The sequence below is a fragment of the Schistocerca gregaria genome, chromosome 1 (assembly GCF_023897955.1).
Source record: "Schistocerca gregaria isolate iqSchGreg1 chromosome 1, iqSchGreg1.2, whole genome shotgun sequence".
NCBI classification, from domain to species: Eukaryota; Metazoa; Arthropoda; class Insecta; order Orthoptera; family Acrididae; genus Schistocerca; species Schistocerca gregaria.
In genome coordinates this window covers 687,030,234-687,047,909 of record NC_064920.1, presented here as the reverse complement: position 1 = coordinate 687,047,909, position 17,676 = coordinate 687,030,234, and positions in this window count along the sequence as shown.

The window sequence follows — 17,676 nt, the reverse complement described above, 5'->3', positions numbered from 1 at the left end:
GCGTATTGATTCTTTCTTACTAATGTCTTGAACTTCAGCCTACTCTTCATCACTACTATATTGTGATCTGAGTCTATATCTGCTCCTGGGTACGCCTTACAATCCAGTATCTGATTTCGGAATCTCTGTCTGACCATGATGTAATCTAATTGAAATCTTCCCGTATCTCCCGGCCTTTTCCAAGTATACCTCCTCCTCTTGTGATTCTTGAACAGTGTATTCGCTATTACTAGCTGAAACTTGTTACAGAACTCAATTAGTATTTCTCCTCTTTCATTCCTTGTCCCAAGCCCATATTCTCCTGTAACGTTTTCTTCTACTCCTTCCCCTACAACTGCATTCCAGTCGCCCATAACTATTAGATTTTCGTCCCCCTTTACATACTGCATTATCCTTTCAATATCCTCATACACTTTCTCTATCTGTTCATCTTTAGCTTGCGACGTCGGCATGTATACCTGAACTATCGTTGGTCTGCTGTCGATTCAGATTAGAACAACGTGGTCACTGAACTGTTCACAGTAACACACCCTCTACCCTACCTTCCTATTCATAACGAATCCTACACCTGTTATACCGTTTTCTGCTGCTTTTGATATTACCCAATACTCATCTGACCAGAAATCCTTGTCTTCCTTCCACTTCATTTCACTGACCCCTACTATATTTAGATTGAGCCTTTGCATTTCCGTTTTCAGATTTTCTAGTTTCCCCACCACGTTCAAACTTCTGACATTCCACGCCCCGACTCGTAGAACGTTATCCTTTCATTGATTATTCAGTTTTTCTCATGATAACCTCCCCCTTGGCAGTCCCCTCCCGGAGATCCGAATGGGGGACTATTCCGGAATCTTTTGCCAATGGAGAGTTCATCATGACACTTCAACTACAGTCCAAATGTCCTGTGGACACACGTTACGTGTCTTTAATGCAGTGGTTTCCACTGCCTTCTGCATCCTCATGTCGTTAATCGTTGCTGATTCTTCCGTCTTTAGGGGCAATTTCCCACCCCTAGGACAAGAGAGACCTTGATCAAAGTCGGAGATGTGATGGTACGCATTTCTCCTCTTTACACGAGGCACCAGAACAACGTTTCACTGGGCAACGCCGGTCAACTGCTGTTTGTGTATGAGAAATCGGTTGGAAACTTTCCTCATGTCGGCACGTTGTAGGTGTCGCCCTCGGCGCCAACCTTGTATCAATGTTTTGAAAAGCTAATCATTTGCATATCACTGCATCTCCTTCCTGTCGGTTAAATTTCGCGTCTGTAGCATGTCATCTTCGTGGTGTAGCAATTTTAATGGCCAATAGTATACCAACCAGAAGTTCCATTCGTCTGCAGGAGGACTTTTGAGGTGATCGTTACCTGCGAAATGCTTGAGACGGGGAAGAATATGAATTTTACTGTTCATCGTTTTACTCGCAGCAATTTTAGCTCTCCCCTTTATGTTCCTGCCTAACGACAGTCTCGATAATCGCCAAATATTCGGCAGTAAACACCGAAATGTTTGTGACAAGGAAGAACGTGAATTTTATTGCTGCTCGTTTCACTCGCAGCAATTTGAGCTGTCCTCCTAGACCCCTTCCTAACCAAATACTCTGAAGTTGGCACATATTCGGAAACGAACAGCAAAACATTTATTTTATCCTGCGTCCTTTGATCAGATAGAAATTTTAAACAACATCGAATATTTCAGAACATACTTGTTTTAAATTCATAAGAAAGTCGCAGAATGTGCTAACAACACTAAGATGAAAGAAAAACATGTAGTGATATGCAAATCTGTATGCCTGTACATCATAAATCACGACATTATCCGTAGGGCTTGTAACATTACAGGACATATTGGGACATATTGAAGTATTCGATACTGTAGACTTTTAGGGGATGTCGATACAGATATGCAAAATGTAAAGGGAAACTTTGGTGATGTTTAAATATTGTACTGTGTCAATATTAGGACATTTTGCACAGAAAGAACAAAAATAGAATTAATGTAAATATATATTAGTGTTAGTAACGTATTTTCATTCAATTATATTTCATTTTGTAAAAGAAAGACTCACTGTTTGCTGTAGCTCTGATTAATTGTATAAATTATCAGTTTTGAGCTAAATTATTTCGTATAATATGGACAAGATACTTTTAAAAACTCACCAGCTAAAGAGAAAGTCTGTAAATGAACGTTTAATGCACACTTCTGGAACTTTCTATGGAGAAATTCTATATTATGATTGCATAAATACGAAAACTTGTGAAAACTGTTTCATAACCTAATTTCGAAAGACGATTTGTATCAAGAAATATTGCTAAAAAGATTTATTTATGTTTTGAACACGATTTAAATCATTTTAAATATAAATAGTTGTTCTAAATCACTCAAGAAATATCCAGAATCAAATGTCAAGATATTTCTGGAAACATCGGTACAAGTCTGGTGAAGGCTATCCAGAAGCTGGTAGAAAAATGTTATAAAATCTATTTGGAAATTATGCTTGTAAGAATTTATATGTACTGATCCTTTTACTTACTTTAATCTGTACTAAAATTCTGTAATGTCTAATTTAGTTTTAAGTCGTGAATTGCTATCGTATTGTAAACAAAACATTGTCAAAGACTCTCATTGTTTGGAAAGATATTAATACACCTAAGAGTTGTCAGTTGCCAGTTCGGATATGCAGTGCGGTTAGCTCGGAGAGTCAGTTGTTGAGTCTGTGAAGTCTGTCAGTTCTGTTTGTAAATAAACGTCTGTAATGAAGAATTACTTGTTGTCGTCAGTATGAACTCAAGACCTTTTGCACGAAGCAGACACCTCCTAATGCAACGTTTTAATTTGGTTGAGGAAGCTGGGATTGCTATAAGTGCAAACAAATTGAAGTGGAACGTTTTAATTTGGTGTTGAGGAGCTGAAATGTTATAGGCTACAGCCACTTCATGTGATATGTATCTCTTGAAGGCTTGTACCGTTGATGCGTTATTAACTGAAATTTAATGGTAACGGTAACGTGTTTGTTACACATTTTCAAAAAATGGTTCAAATGGCTCTGAGCACTATTGGACTTAACATCCATGGTCATCAGTCTCCTAGAACTTAGAACTACTTAAACCTAACTAACCTAAGAACAGCACACAACACCCAGCCATCACGAGGCAGAGAAAATCCCTGACCCCGCCAGGAATCGAACCCGGGAACCCGGGCGTGGGAAGCGAGAGCGCTACCGCACGACCACGAGATGCGGGCACACATTTTCAATGCGCCATTGCCTTGCAACGACATACTGCAATTTATAATACAAAACAGAGAAATATGCCAAAATAAATATGGTGTCTGCCAGTCATCGATTGTCGATTATGAGGTGGGCTTCGCGATATTACGTGTGACGTCAAAATGATCTCACGATTGCAGGAAGTGTTGTAAGACCAGTGTTACCTTTCGCCAATTTATGTTGTTGAGATGTCACAAAGTCGTGGAACTTCCATTAGTTACCAGTGTATGATGGATAAAACTGGTAGCGAAGTTGATTTCGTTAGATGGTGTATGACTTCGCTTATTTCTCGATCGGAAACCGTAGTTATCATTCATTACTGCAATATCTAATTCCCATGTCTCTTCATGAACAGTTTTAGTTCTGTACTGGTATGATTTATTGGTTTCAAAATCAAGAGTCGGTTTCAGCCTCATGTAAGTGAGACGAACACACTTCTTATCAAGTACATGTTGGAAATACATAAAAATATATTAATGGAATAATTCTGTAGTAGCTCTGTGTCGAATTTGGCGAGCGACTGACAGGACTGTCGGCAAATAAACGCTAAAATGATTTCTCATCTAACGAACGAGTAGCGTTTTTACTTGTGGAACCAAGAATTCTGCTACATGAAATATGTCCCTACTTACTATATCGGTGAGGTCTGAAAAAGTCTTACGAATTTCATAAACAACACAGTTCGCTGTTTCAGCCACGACTTCCGAGTTAGCTTTCATGACCTGCCAACTTTTCACAGTACTGCTGGATGTGATAAATCTAGCATCTGTACCTGTGTATAATAACACTGGTCTAGTGTTTACCGGCACAGTAGCTGGCTGCCCTATGTAATAAATACACTGAGAAACATTGGGAGATGAACTTGGTCCCATGTGACGTCGGCCAAGACCAAATGACGAGGACAAAGACAGAATAAAATAAAGAAAGCAGAAAAAATATATAAAAATCGTGGTTAGCGTCGCTACCTCCAGATTGGGAGGTCCCGTTTCGATACCCGGAGACTTTCTTCGACAGAGACTAAGTATTTGTGTAGTTCACATCTTTATAGCGTCGCAAGTCGCCAAAATGGCATCAAACAGATTTACACCAGACTATCGAACACTCCTAGATATGGTCTGCCTATCAATAATGCCGAAAGATCGTTTCATTTCACAAATTCTGCTCTATGTATTGTCGCGCACGTACAACTTAATCGTACAACTAACATGTAAATGGCAAGCATCAGTGTACGCGGGGATAACTCTCGCTTTAAAGGGCCGGCAAAGAGCTCAGGCCACACGTTGAGTATTCCGAAATAAACTCTGCTTCAACCGTATTGTAAGTTCTATTAACAGGAGGGTCGCTTCTGTGTAAGCAGACTCGGGAAATATGAAAACGTTGCCAAAAGCAGGAGCCGCAGATATCCATGAGACATTAACCGTATACGTCACAGAGAAGGTTCTAGACGCCACGAGACCTCGGTGGAAAATTGATTTCTAAGGTCTTACGATGCGACAAAGGACAGATCTAGCATGAGGGACAGTAGGTTATAATCCCCGTATGGGCAGCCCGAGAGTTAGTAATAGTCTAGAAGTTGATAACTATGATGTAGGAAGTTGAAGTGGCAAAAGCGTCCAACAATGTCAAATAGTGCAAGTTGTTACCAATTCTGAGTAAAACAGGGGTGATATAGAATATGTGCAAAAATCAAGAGGGAACAATAAGAGTGGAAGACCAAAAACGAAGTGCTCAGGTTAAAAAAGCTGTAAGGCAGGGATGTAGTCTTTCGCCCTTACTGTTCAATCTATACATCGAAGAAGCAATGATGCAAATAAAAGAAAGGTTCAGGAGTGGGATTAAAATTCAAGGCGAAAGGATGTCAATTATAAAATTAGCTGATGACATTTCTATCCTCTGTGAGAGTGAAGAAGTAGTACAGAATTTGCTGAGTGGAACGAAGAGTCTAATGAATACAGAATATGGATTGAGAGTAAGTCGACGAAAGACGAAAGTAATGAAAAGTAGCAGAAATGAGAATAGCGGGAATCTTACATCAGGATTGGTGATCACGAAGTAGACGAAGTTAAGGTCTACTGATACCTAGGCAGCAAAATAACCCACGACGGACTGAGTAAGGACATAAAAAGCGAACTAGTATTGGCAAAAAAGGCGTTCCTGGCCGGGAGAAATCGATCAGTAGCAAACATAGGGTTTCATTTGAGGAAGAAATTTCTGAGAATGTACGTTTAGAGCACAGCATTGGATGGTAGTGGAACATGGACTGTGAGAAAACCGGACAAGAAGAAAATTTAAGCACCTGGAATATGGTAGTACAGAACAATGTTGAGAATTAGGGGGACTGACAAGGTAAGGAATGAGGACGCTCTCCGTAGAATCGAGTAGGAAAGGAATTTATGGAAAACACTGACGAGAAGGAGGGACGGGATGGAAGGACATCTGTTAAGACATCAAGGAATTACTTCAATAGTACCAGAGGGAGCTGTAGGGGGTAAAAACTGTAGAGGAGGACAGATATTGGATTAAATCCAGCAGATAACTGAGGACATAGGTTGCATGTGCTACTCTGACATGAAGGTGTTGGAACAGGAGAGGAATTTGGGGTGGGCAGCATCAAACAAGTCAGGACTCATCGTGCAAGAGACTGTGGGCCTAGGGGGTGTGGGGCCTGAGTAATAATAGCAATTGACTATTGGGTAAGAGTCTGGATTCTAGTTACTAGTTAACAGAGAAAGACTCTTAGTCTGCAGAGCTAAGCCCATAGCTGCTCTGGCTGTCCATGTCTCGCCTATCTATTTCAGATCTCTACTGAGTGCAGACAGCATTGGCAGCAGTATTTCCAATCTTAGCTTCAGCAGTGGATCAGCTCTATTACACGAATTTTATTTCTTATCTCAGTCATGATTTGATATATTACAACATACGCTTCTCTTAAAGCACCTTCAGAATCTCCTCAGTTCACAGCCGAATTCTTATCACCTTAGAATTCTAGCGTTAGCCTTATGTATTTCAGTTACTGTTAGATGATATCGCCTCTGTTTCCCGACGTCTGGAAACGATTTGCAAGACGACATCAAAGATAAGTGCAGTACTGGTTGGCTAAAGGTAGTTCAGCGATGTTTGGCTAGGTAGTTCAGCTATGCGGTGCTAGCTAGTTCTCCATTTTATCCATTCAGTTGCCTATATACGCAATATTGAAGAAGAAACTTAAGATATCTGCTACCAGTGGGATAGTTGTTCTTGCTATACACTGTCGTTACATGCTATAATCTATTGTCTTATCTCTCTGGTCCTTGTGGTGTGGCGGGTGGAATAATAGAATAAATGTTTTGTATTTATGCTGTTGTTTGCCATTCTCAACACTGGCTCTCTAACTACAATACTGAAAACCAGAAAATGATTAGAAAAACGTGAAGCCTGTAATTAGAATTCCTAGTGCCCACTTCATCCAAGAAATACATTTATAGCTACAGCTTATAGCTCTCAGGAATTAGGAGATTGTCTGTGATTCATAATCAAAAACCATTCTCTCTAAAATATTCAGGATATTCTGAAAGTCACAGACCAAAAAGAATCCACACAATCCAACTACCAGAGCAGTTCAGAGTTTAATGCGCTGATGCAACTATAACTGTTCAAATTAAATGTTTAAGTGAATGCTCGCCATAGTTTGATGATCATGTTCATTAAACGCCACGCTAATAATGGTAGAATGTCTGTCCTGCGGCGGCACGTGAAAATACAACATACGCAAGCTAAAGACAGATCATTAACCTCATCCCAAAATTAACACATCACTCGAAAACGATTTCATGGTTACGCGTATCCCGAGTAACTTATTACTGCATCCGAGGCTGTTTATATCAACGCGACTCCCGGCACAGGTGGTGCGCTAATCAGCGTCTGGAGAGAACTGGGGCCTTCCTTCTTCTCGCGCAGAGTTCTTACATATGAAGACGCGGTGCGGACGGCTAAGGGAACGCCTGATCAAATCTGCTCTCCCGACTAGCCGCTGGGCTAGTAATGCACCACTTTAAGTTATCGAATACATCATTACTTCCTTTGCTGACGGACGATGAAGCTTTCAATTTAATTGTGCAATCAGCACGCAAGTAAGTAATCATAATAAAAGTCTGGCATGGCTAAATCAAATATTTTGGGCGAGAGAATTAATTTAATTACACTACACGCAGTAGACGAGCTCTGAACTTGCTCTTTGGAGATACGCTATAGCTATAGTTTTATGGTTATTCTGTTGAAACTTCTCACATTTTTATGATTATAGCGGATCTCCCTTCTACTTAAATTTAAACATCCTAGCTTTATCTATTCGCCTATTTAATCTATCTTGCTTCCTTAATTTCTAAGACAAAAACCAGAAAATTATGAATTTCAACTAAAATTTTAATTTGTGAGATCCAGAATACTGATTCTACTAAATTATTATGCAAAAGGAATCTAAATATAAATTTTTAAGTTTCTAGCTCTTTTCTGTTGCGCCAATGATTTTTACAGAAAAACGTCCAAATTTCGAAAATGGTTAAAGTTATTGAACTGATATTCAACACATATTGATTTAGTATTACTCCTAACGTGCTAGAAACGTTTCAGGTTATTTATTTGATTTTTAAAGTATTGCGCAACATTTTTGACATCAGAGCTAGTTACAGTGGACTAGGCTGGCACACAATGGAAAGACTGATGTGAATTTTATAAGGCGTGAGTATGCTGCTTCCCTACATCCTCTCGGATTTTCTGTTCGTTCTTGTCATTTTGTTTCTTCTTTTCAAATATCACTACTGTTCCCTTGCCTTTTCCAGTAACATTTTTTCCCTGTTTCTGAAAAGCACTCCATTAAGTTACGCCTCTGTGTCACATTATTTGCTACTCCTGCCTTTGCTTAACTACATTCCACATTTTCCTGCTCTAGTAATTAACTGCTATTATTAGCTAACGAAAATATTATGTGATACAGGTTTATGACTGTTATAAGTGGCATTATTTTTGTAACAGTTTTATTGTTGCTAGTATCGCCTGTGGTCGAAGTTCGACCAATCATGTTTATAAAAGAACGATAGTCTACTTTTCTTACATATTTAATTGGCCTTTACCTGTATGCAGATTCATAGTTCTTACCTAGCTTAAAAATATAACTCCGCATAACATAATGAACGACTGTAAGCTGAAGTCATTGGACTTTATCTACGATAAAAAATGTCGTGCATCTTAAAGTGATGCACTACACTTAAAACTGTCTGAAACTTAAGCCATAGAACTGACTATAGAAAATGGTGCATTGTGCCCACAAATATTCAGAAATAATTCTTTGATATCTCTTTAATTGTTCTGTCGTTTAAAGTGCGCCCTTCATACAGTGAGTTGAAAAATAATTTATGCGCAAACGACGGCAAATTAACTTTCCCTTAGGACAAGACAATGAGAGTGAGGGTGTATCACGCCAAGAAACCTCAGATACGAAATGTTATGCATTACACAATCTGCACTGCAGATTCATTAAACTGCAGTTATAGCTCTCAAATTATATGGAATTCTGTTCAGTGCACACTTAACTATATCTTTCACACACCGAGCCGCGTAGCACACTGGATACGTAGTCGAGAGGACGACGGTTCAAATCCGGGTCGGGCCATCCAGGCTTAATTTCCCCAAAGCATTCCAGGTAAATGACAGGATGGTTCGTTTGAAAGGGCTGGCCGATTTTCTTCCCCCATTCTTGAATAAATCAGGACTTGTGCTTCACCTATAATGATCTCGATGTCGACGGGACGTTATACCCTAATCTTCCTTCCTTCTTTCAAGACAACAATGGTGTTATAATTACCAAGGTCCACATTTTACCTATTACTTTGTCTACGCACCATCATCGACCTAGCAGTTGTCGCTTTGTCTCTGCCCATGCGCCTGTTACTGCGAATGAGCCATGTAAACATGAACGTCTCTAGAATGCGATTTCACGAAACGTCGCGTATCATTTCTACTATAGCACCTGACTCGCACGCAGGGCAAAAGGCGGTAGCACTTCAACTATTGATGTTCACATACTGGAGAGTATAATGTGTGATAGAAAAGATATTCTCAGAGTTACGAACATTAAAGCCTCAACTTCCTTTTACCACTCTTAACGGCTATGTACACGCATGATTTTTTCTCTGTGCACATGTGTGGTAAAGTACTTTTCGAATTATTTAATTTCCATTGACTTCCTTCTATAATGAATATTAAAATTCGGTACTTCAATTTTCGTGTTCACATACTAATATTGTGATTGATACGTTGTCCTTTCTAGCGCTATATATTTTAACTTCTTAAGGATAATACTATTTGTAAAGAGTGCTTAATGAAGGAAGAAATTGTTTATGTCATAAAGCTCTCATCTTCGCAGACAAAGTAAATTAACAGGTAAGAAAAAAATTGACAGAAGAAAACTGGCAAGATATTTTGTGAAATAGTCTAAAATAAATAAAATAGATTAGAGAAAAATTTGACTCACCTTTGAATGACGATCGAAATCATGCAAAATAAATGAGGTGCTGACCGGGAGTGTGCAATGTCTTTCTTGATGACTGAAGGATTGTCTACAGAAAAATGTTTGAGGCTGAAGAATTCTGGGAGAGTGTTTACACCTTCGGGCAAAGTTTTTAGAGACATGTCAAGGCCACGCAACAGCAGACTGCACGGTCTGTACAGTCCACCAGACAAATATCCTCCGTACTGTTTAAAATTCCAAGATTCTAAGTTAAGTATTCAACTTTGAATTCTCAATCGGCATATTATTTGCTGTAAATTATTTCAAGCATAATGCAAAGGCGCGTCGAGTGTTTCTCTAACGTGTTTAATTTTTACTCTCAAACAAGGCATTTCACAAATCATTTGACGGTTTTTCCCGATTTTTTTTCATTTTCAAGATTTGCTTAGAAAGCATACATTTTTACTTGTTTTGCAAATCAAACTGCCTTTTCCTGCTGCTACCTACTTTACTTATCCCATATGCGTTTCGCTTTCTCCTGTTCTAGGGCATCATTAGGGGGATCTATAACCATAGAGTTTTGTTATTTATAGATTATCAAACAGTTCACTTCGCTATTTTTTGTAAAAAAAAGTAATTACTGACGATTTGCTGATCTGTGTTTCCTGACATTTGGTCTGGAGGTCGCACTACCACTTTTATCACTGCCATAAATTCCCATCGTTGTGTTCTCGCCATCTACACACTGTTCATCATGTTTCTCATTATTTTTTGTGGTGGACTATCGTTCTTTCCTCGTACACTTCTTTTCACAGCGTAAATATTGCGACTCCATTGCGTGTTTCATCTTCTTTGGTATGTTTACCTATTTGTTGCCAACCTAACAAAGTATATGTTCGTTACTAACATCTATTTATGATGTATATGCCGTGTATGTGGTGTGGCGGTTGTAGTAGCTGTTAGCGAGTGTCTGAAAACTTTTTTGAGAACTGTTTGCTTTCCTTTCGTTTTCTGCTCTCGAAATGTACTTGATTCGAAGGAAGCCACTTTCACTGTTAAATACTACAGCGATGCAGCTTTTTATGCGCGAAATTGACACTCCATTTACATAGTCAGCAGCATCTGCTCATGAAATATTTCAATTTTCCATCAAAACATAAATTAATGTTTTCTTAATTATCTTGATTACTTTCAAGCACTCAAACGGATAAAAGTCGATTTTGTAATTTTCCTTCAAATCACGAAGAGCTTCTTAATTATCATGATTTCTGTCAGGTAAATAAAACCGTTTTTGAAAAACAAGATCTCACGCTGGTCAATGATGCCCCACTTGTCCTTTTTCCACTCTCCTTTTGGCTGTCGATATTCGGTCAAAAACCCACAGTCTAATCTCTCCTCTGAAATCCGTTTGTGCTGATTTCTTTTAAGAAACGTCCATAACGAAAGTCAACAACCGTAACGTAAATGATTTTGCAAACTGCACGATGTTGGCCCGGCATTCACTGTTTTTTATGGAACGGTAGTACTGTGCAGGTGATGGTGTCCCATGTTGTAGAGGAGTGGCACGAGCCGACTATGTGACGTCACTGTAGTGGAGATTGTTGGTGTGTCGTTCATTAAAAAGCCAGGAAGATAAACGTTCTGGAAAACTGGTTGAATATTCAAGTCGGGTGAGGATAAATAAGGCCGCGTATTTACCGTCTACCTCTTATGGAGTTGATGTATTTACGACTGAAAGCAGAAGCCTCTTCGTTAGGTCCAAAACAGTCACGGCTGTAGATGTTAAGTAGAGTACAGTCACTATTGTGACTCCCGCCACATTGTTCTCGGATGACTGTCTTCAGACCAGCCTCCTTTCTGCTTTCCACCCCTGCAGCTGGCTACACAACACCGACAGCAACAGCTTGCGGCCGTGCCGTCCTTCGCGTCAGTCGACTGTCTCACTCTCGCAATCTCCCAGCTTTTATTCGCGGCTCCCTGCATGCTTCTCACGTTTCCGTGGCTTATGGCGTTGGAGACAATGACGGACTGACGACTCTATGGCAAATTTCACACGGAGACACTACTTTGCGAAACTAAGTTTCGAAACTGTGCTGGCAGAGTGTGCGTGCACGGCATAAAGTGACGAAACTATTCCCTTTCGGGGCGTTCCGATTTTCAGGATACAAAACTATTAATTTTTAGGTACGGCTGCATTTCAATCAGTACGGCGTGAAACGTGGAACTGAGAAAATTGTTGATTTTTGGGCAGTTACGCTATGCAAAGGTGCGTGTGGAATACTGACGAGAATCCTTACAAAAGTAAAGTGCGACACAGTGCTATGCATCAAGGGAACAGGGCTTCGTGAAGTGAACATCAAAGGCTTAACAGTATCAAACTCAACCGACAAAAATACATTATATAAGAAATAGTAAGGCATGTGATGTTAATGAAGATCCGTTTATGCTTTTTCAGACTGCAGTAGACGCCATTAGGTCAACATAAAGCAATCCTGATGAGATCGACGAAATAGCCATGTTCGTTAAAAGCACAGCTGCGTATATGTAGGAGCTATGCAAAGAACACATTGTAGAACTAGTAGCGTAAATACAAAACATGTACGAAGCGAAAAACTTCGATGTGGGAGAAAAGAAACTTTCCAAACTGATGGCATCACAAACATCAAGAACAAATTTGGCAATTACACTTTTTAGAGCGATATATGGACGCTGTAGAGACGGATAAGAATCTCCACTTGCGGAAAAAACACGTAATGTGAAATGCATTTTCAGTTGCAACGAGAATAATTCACGTATTGCAATAACTTCTTTCATTATTAAACAATGAACCATGTTATAAGGATCCGTGAACTGTCCTGGCGTCATTCTACGGTGCTGGTTTCAGGAGTCTTACACTTTTTTTTTCAGTAAAGCGCCGAATACTTGCGTATCTTCTCTTAATCCGTTTACTAATTCCAACAAGTTTCTCCTTTTTCTTTTATTCTGATTGTAAACCGAAAACATGAACTCTCCACTACTAACTTAACTAGCCAAATTTTATTTAAGAGACTACAATGGTGCTCCGGCACTTACAGATTATGAGAAATGAAGGGCACACTGATGCTGTCGTGGTTTACGAAACCGGTTCCGCAACGCCAGTTCAACAAAGGAATGTCGCAATCTAGTTTCGCACTCTACTTTTGCAATTTACCTTCTCCATGCAAACCAGGCTGAAGTGGTGTATTAGTGCTTGTGAAGGTAGCTCTACAGAGCGTATACAAATAAATTCTCTTAATTATTTTGTTTTATTTATTATACGTAGCAGTAAAAATCAATACCCTCAAATATTACATATGTCTGAATATAAATGTCTCAATGTATTTGTACATAATCATATTCGCTGTAAGAAAGCGAGTTTTCGACTGTCGAAACTCAACAACCGACAAGTAAGGCAATCAGTATAAATAGGATTGTTGACTTGACGGAGTAGCTTGTCTGTTGGTTTGTGGTGCGTAAACACACAGACTAAACATTTAAATTAGTACTTGCACCATGGATAAGTGAACTGCAGAAATATAATTACAAATAGTGATTAAACTGGGAATTGTGTGCTTTATTGTTACGCCTGAATGAACTAAGTTTGGACGCAGATCGGTGGGTCGCTGGCGAAACAATGCGTCTGCACTATACCAGGTTGCATCAATTCGAGGACTGTCCTTTGATGTGAATAAGCCTTGAACTTTGTCGTATCTGAACTGACATTGTCGCGAATGCTAGGGAGTAGGACACTCTAAAAAAGAATACACTTCGTAAATACGTCAGTGCGGCGTATTTCCAACTGTTCACACTTTCGAAATACAGTACCACAACAACATGAAGTGTAACAAATATTTTACGGATGGGAGATGTTATTTTCAACATACAATCGTCAAATACCAGTATCGCGCGTCATCTTCACCACACTATCTCCGAATCCCGCAACGAGGTAAGGAGCGTACACTCTAAAATGAATAAATAAATAAAAATAAAAAACCGAGGCACCACAAAGGACGTATCGGAATGGGACGAAAATCAGTACATGTGACGTACATGTACACACAAACAAATTACTACAATTTCAGAAAAATTGTGTGATTTATTCAAGAGAAAGAGCTTCGCAAATTGAGCAAGTTTATGACTCATTGGTCCACTTCTGGCCCTTATGCAAGCAATTATTCGGCTCGGCATTGATTGACAGAGCTGTCGGTTGGATGCTCTTCTGAAGGTCATTAGGTCTAATGCTGTCCAATTGGTGCGTTAGATCGTCAAATTCCCGAGCTGATAGGAGTGCCCTATCCACAACGCTCCAAACGTTGCCAACTGGGGAGAAATTGCTGCCCCATGTAGGGTTTGGCAAGCACAAAAGCAGTAGAAACATTTCGCTGTGTGCGGAAACGCATTATCTTGCTGAAATGTAAGCTCATGACGGGTTCCTATGAAGGACAACAAAACGAGAAGCAGAAATCGTCGACGTACTGCTGTGCTGTATGGGCGCCGCTGATGACAACCAAAAGGGTTCTACCATGAAAAGAAATGGCACGGCAGACCATCACTGCTGTTTGTCTGGCTTATGGCAGGCGGCAGTCAGGTGTCTGAGGCGCCTCGAGCCACGTCATAGCTAATCATCATGGCTCAGTTACAACTGGGATTCATCACTGAAGACAGTTCTACTCCAGTCAAGACGTATATGGAGATGCGCCGGTTTGTGGAGGGATAATAACCAGGCGGTCGCTCGCCATATGGATCGCCAGACAACTGGTTCAAATGGCTCTGAGCACTATGGGACTTAACGTGTGAGGTCATCAGTCCCCTAGACGTAGAATTACTAAAACCTAACTGGCCTAAGGACATCACACACATCCATGCCCGAGGCAGGATTCGAACCTGCGACCGCAGGGGTCGCGCGGTTCCAGGCTGAAGCACCACAACGGCAGGCGATCGACAGACAGGAGTAAAGGTCCGGGGTGATATTCCCTTTCACAGCAGGACCCCATTGGTTGTTATCCCCGTCACCCTTACAGCACAGCTGTACGACGACGATATTGTACGTCCCGTTTACTGCTCCCCATGGGAAGCCATGGTAGTCTTGCATATCATCCTGATAAAGCCCTTCCGCACATGGCGAGAAAATGTACTGCTTGTCTTCATCTTGCCAAACCCCATCACCGGATCTCTCCCCAATCGAGAGTATTTGGAGCATTACGGCCAGGCACTCAATCACCTCGGAATTCTGACGATCTGACGGACTAATTGGACAAAATTTGACAGGACACACCTCCGAAGGACATCCAGCAACTCTGTCAACTAATGTCAAGTCGAATAATTGCTTGCATAAGGAGCAGAAATGGACCATCACGTTACTGACCTGCTCACTTTGAGAAGCTCTTTGACGTAAACCATCCAATTCTTCTGAAACCATAATAGTTTATTTTTCTGTACATGTCTGACACATCTACCGATTTCCGTTCCATTCGGATAATTCCTTCGCGGGACGTCTACCTATTTTTCTTAGAGTACATAATCTGTCGAGCTACGAGAATATTGTCATCGGAACAGTACTAACATGTAATTGTAGTGCTTGCTTGACATCCTTCATTACAGTTTTTGCACTATTTAGTAAATGAATAGTCACATGTCCTCTCATTTATTCAGTGCATTATTCATGTTACGCAGATTCTGATTTGTCACATAGTAACAAATGTTCTTCTGAAGTCAACAAATTTGCATACTGTCACTATACGGCGTGCAAATGACCCTGTCACAAGTATGCTTTGTTCCGATTGACTGAGAACCGCAGCCCGCACGCTATTAGAATTTGACAGCAGGTGTAAACGTGTTTGTGACTTGTTTCTGTGTGATAATACGCAAATGATGCTTGGGTTGGCGCGTCAGTGTATTTCGAGTATCTGAGTGTGTTTTTGTGTGCTTGTATACTTACTGCTCAATAGCATTGATACTATACTGAATGACCAGAAATAGTCTGAAAAGCTTGTAAGTTTGTCCTTGTAGGCTGTCCTGAGAAATAGTTGTTAAGAAAAAACATCTATACGTTGTGCCGTTTCCGTATTAATTAGCACTGAAGTTAGCCAATCAGGTCGTTGCGCACGCAAATTCAAGAGGACCGCCAAAAGTGTTCATCGTTTGGTTTCCGTAAACTGGACAAGACAGAGATATAAAAATTGGGCATAGGGCGGCAGTAAGGATCGAATCCGAGCGAGAGAAGAGGCTGAGAACTCTCGTGCACCATCATTTTTCCGCCTGAAATTGTGTACACACCGCCCTTACTTGCTAACTTCAATGTTAGTTAACTCGAAAACGCCACTGCTTTTCGAATTATCTTGTTAACAATTATTTCTCGGTACAGACTACCGTGCAGCACCTTTAAATCTTTGCAGAAGATTTCTGACCAGCCTGTAGACTGGTGGCACTTGTATGTTATGGCAGAGAATTATATTTATTGAATTTTCTTGATACTGGTGTTTACATTTTGAGTAAATGTACAGTGTGAGTATAAGATATAGTTTCATTATTTTTGCCTTACACAGTAAATTTAATTTCATTCTTTTCACTCCAGAATCCCACTCGTAGAATTAATCACTCTCGACAAACACACGTAAATTCATTTGGTGTATCATAACCAGATTAGGTCACCACTTGGTTACACTGTTTCAATTTCGATCGAGCGTTCCCGTTGTGTTACATACCCCCTTCCGATCCGCCAGAGGGGAGAAAGACTGAACGCGCAACTCTCTCTGCACCTTACAGATGTCGAATAGCTTTGCACTTTATGACGGTCACGCCACAGGATGTAATTTGGATGTGTTACCAACGCAGAGACCTCATAAGAAAAAGGACACAGCGGTGTCATCCGCAGGGTGCTCTGGCGACTCGGTACTCACCTGAGGAGGCTGCCCGCGGCGACCGCCGGCGTCCCGTCCCGTCGACGTGTGCATCAGCGTGGGCGCCGCCCCCGCAGCAGCAGGCCTCCCCACGGCGCTCGCCAAAGCCGCAGCGCCAGCGCCGGCTCTCCTGCGAACATACGGCACACAGTCACATCCACCGTAGCTAGCGCCCATAAATCACTAAAACTTGAAATTGAAATGAGCGTACGGCATTGTGGGCCGGGAGTCGCCCATTAGGGGAAGTTCGTCCGCCGAGGGCAAGCGCTTATTGCATACGACGCCACATTGGGCGACTTGCGCGTCGGATATGGGGATGAAATAACGATGACGACAACGCAAAACCTAGGCCCTGAGTGGAGAAAACCTCCTACCCCGGCCGGGAATTGAACCCAGGCCCCTGACTTCGTCGGTGACCTTACCCATTGTTATAGAAATTAAATACAGTCTTCCTCTTCCCTATTCCTTACCACAAAAAATATTAATTACAATATTTCATCAGCGACATGCGAGATACTATGTGTGAGCGCTGACCTTAGTCGATAGGCAACCGCTTATCGCCCAGTGTTTACAGACATGACAAGCCAAAGAGTACGTACGCGTGATGCGAATATGATTACTGCTCAGATTGTCTCGTAACTTGTTTATGTTGATGAGTAACAGCAGAGGGGATATAAGACTTTCTTGGCAAACCCCAGACATTGCTTCTGTTTTAATGGATGATTTTCCGTCAGTCACTACGAACTGTGACCTTTCTGATAGAAAATCACTAATACAGTCACACAATTGAGGCGATAGTCCTTTGGCAGCCAATTTGATTAGAAGTCGCTTGTGAGGAACGGCATAAAACACCTTCTGGAAATATAGAAATAAATTTGAGATCACCCTTCGATAACACGGATTACTTTATGAGAATAAAGAGCCAACGGTGTTGCACAAGAATGATATTTTCTGAATCCGTGCTGACTGTGTGTCAACAAATCTTTTTCCTCGAGGTAATCAAATGGT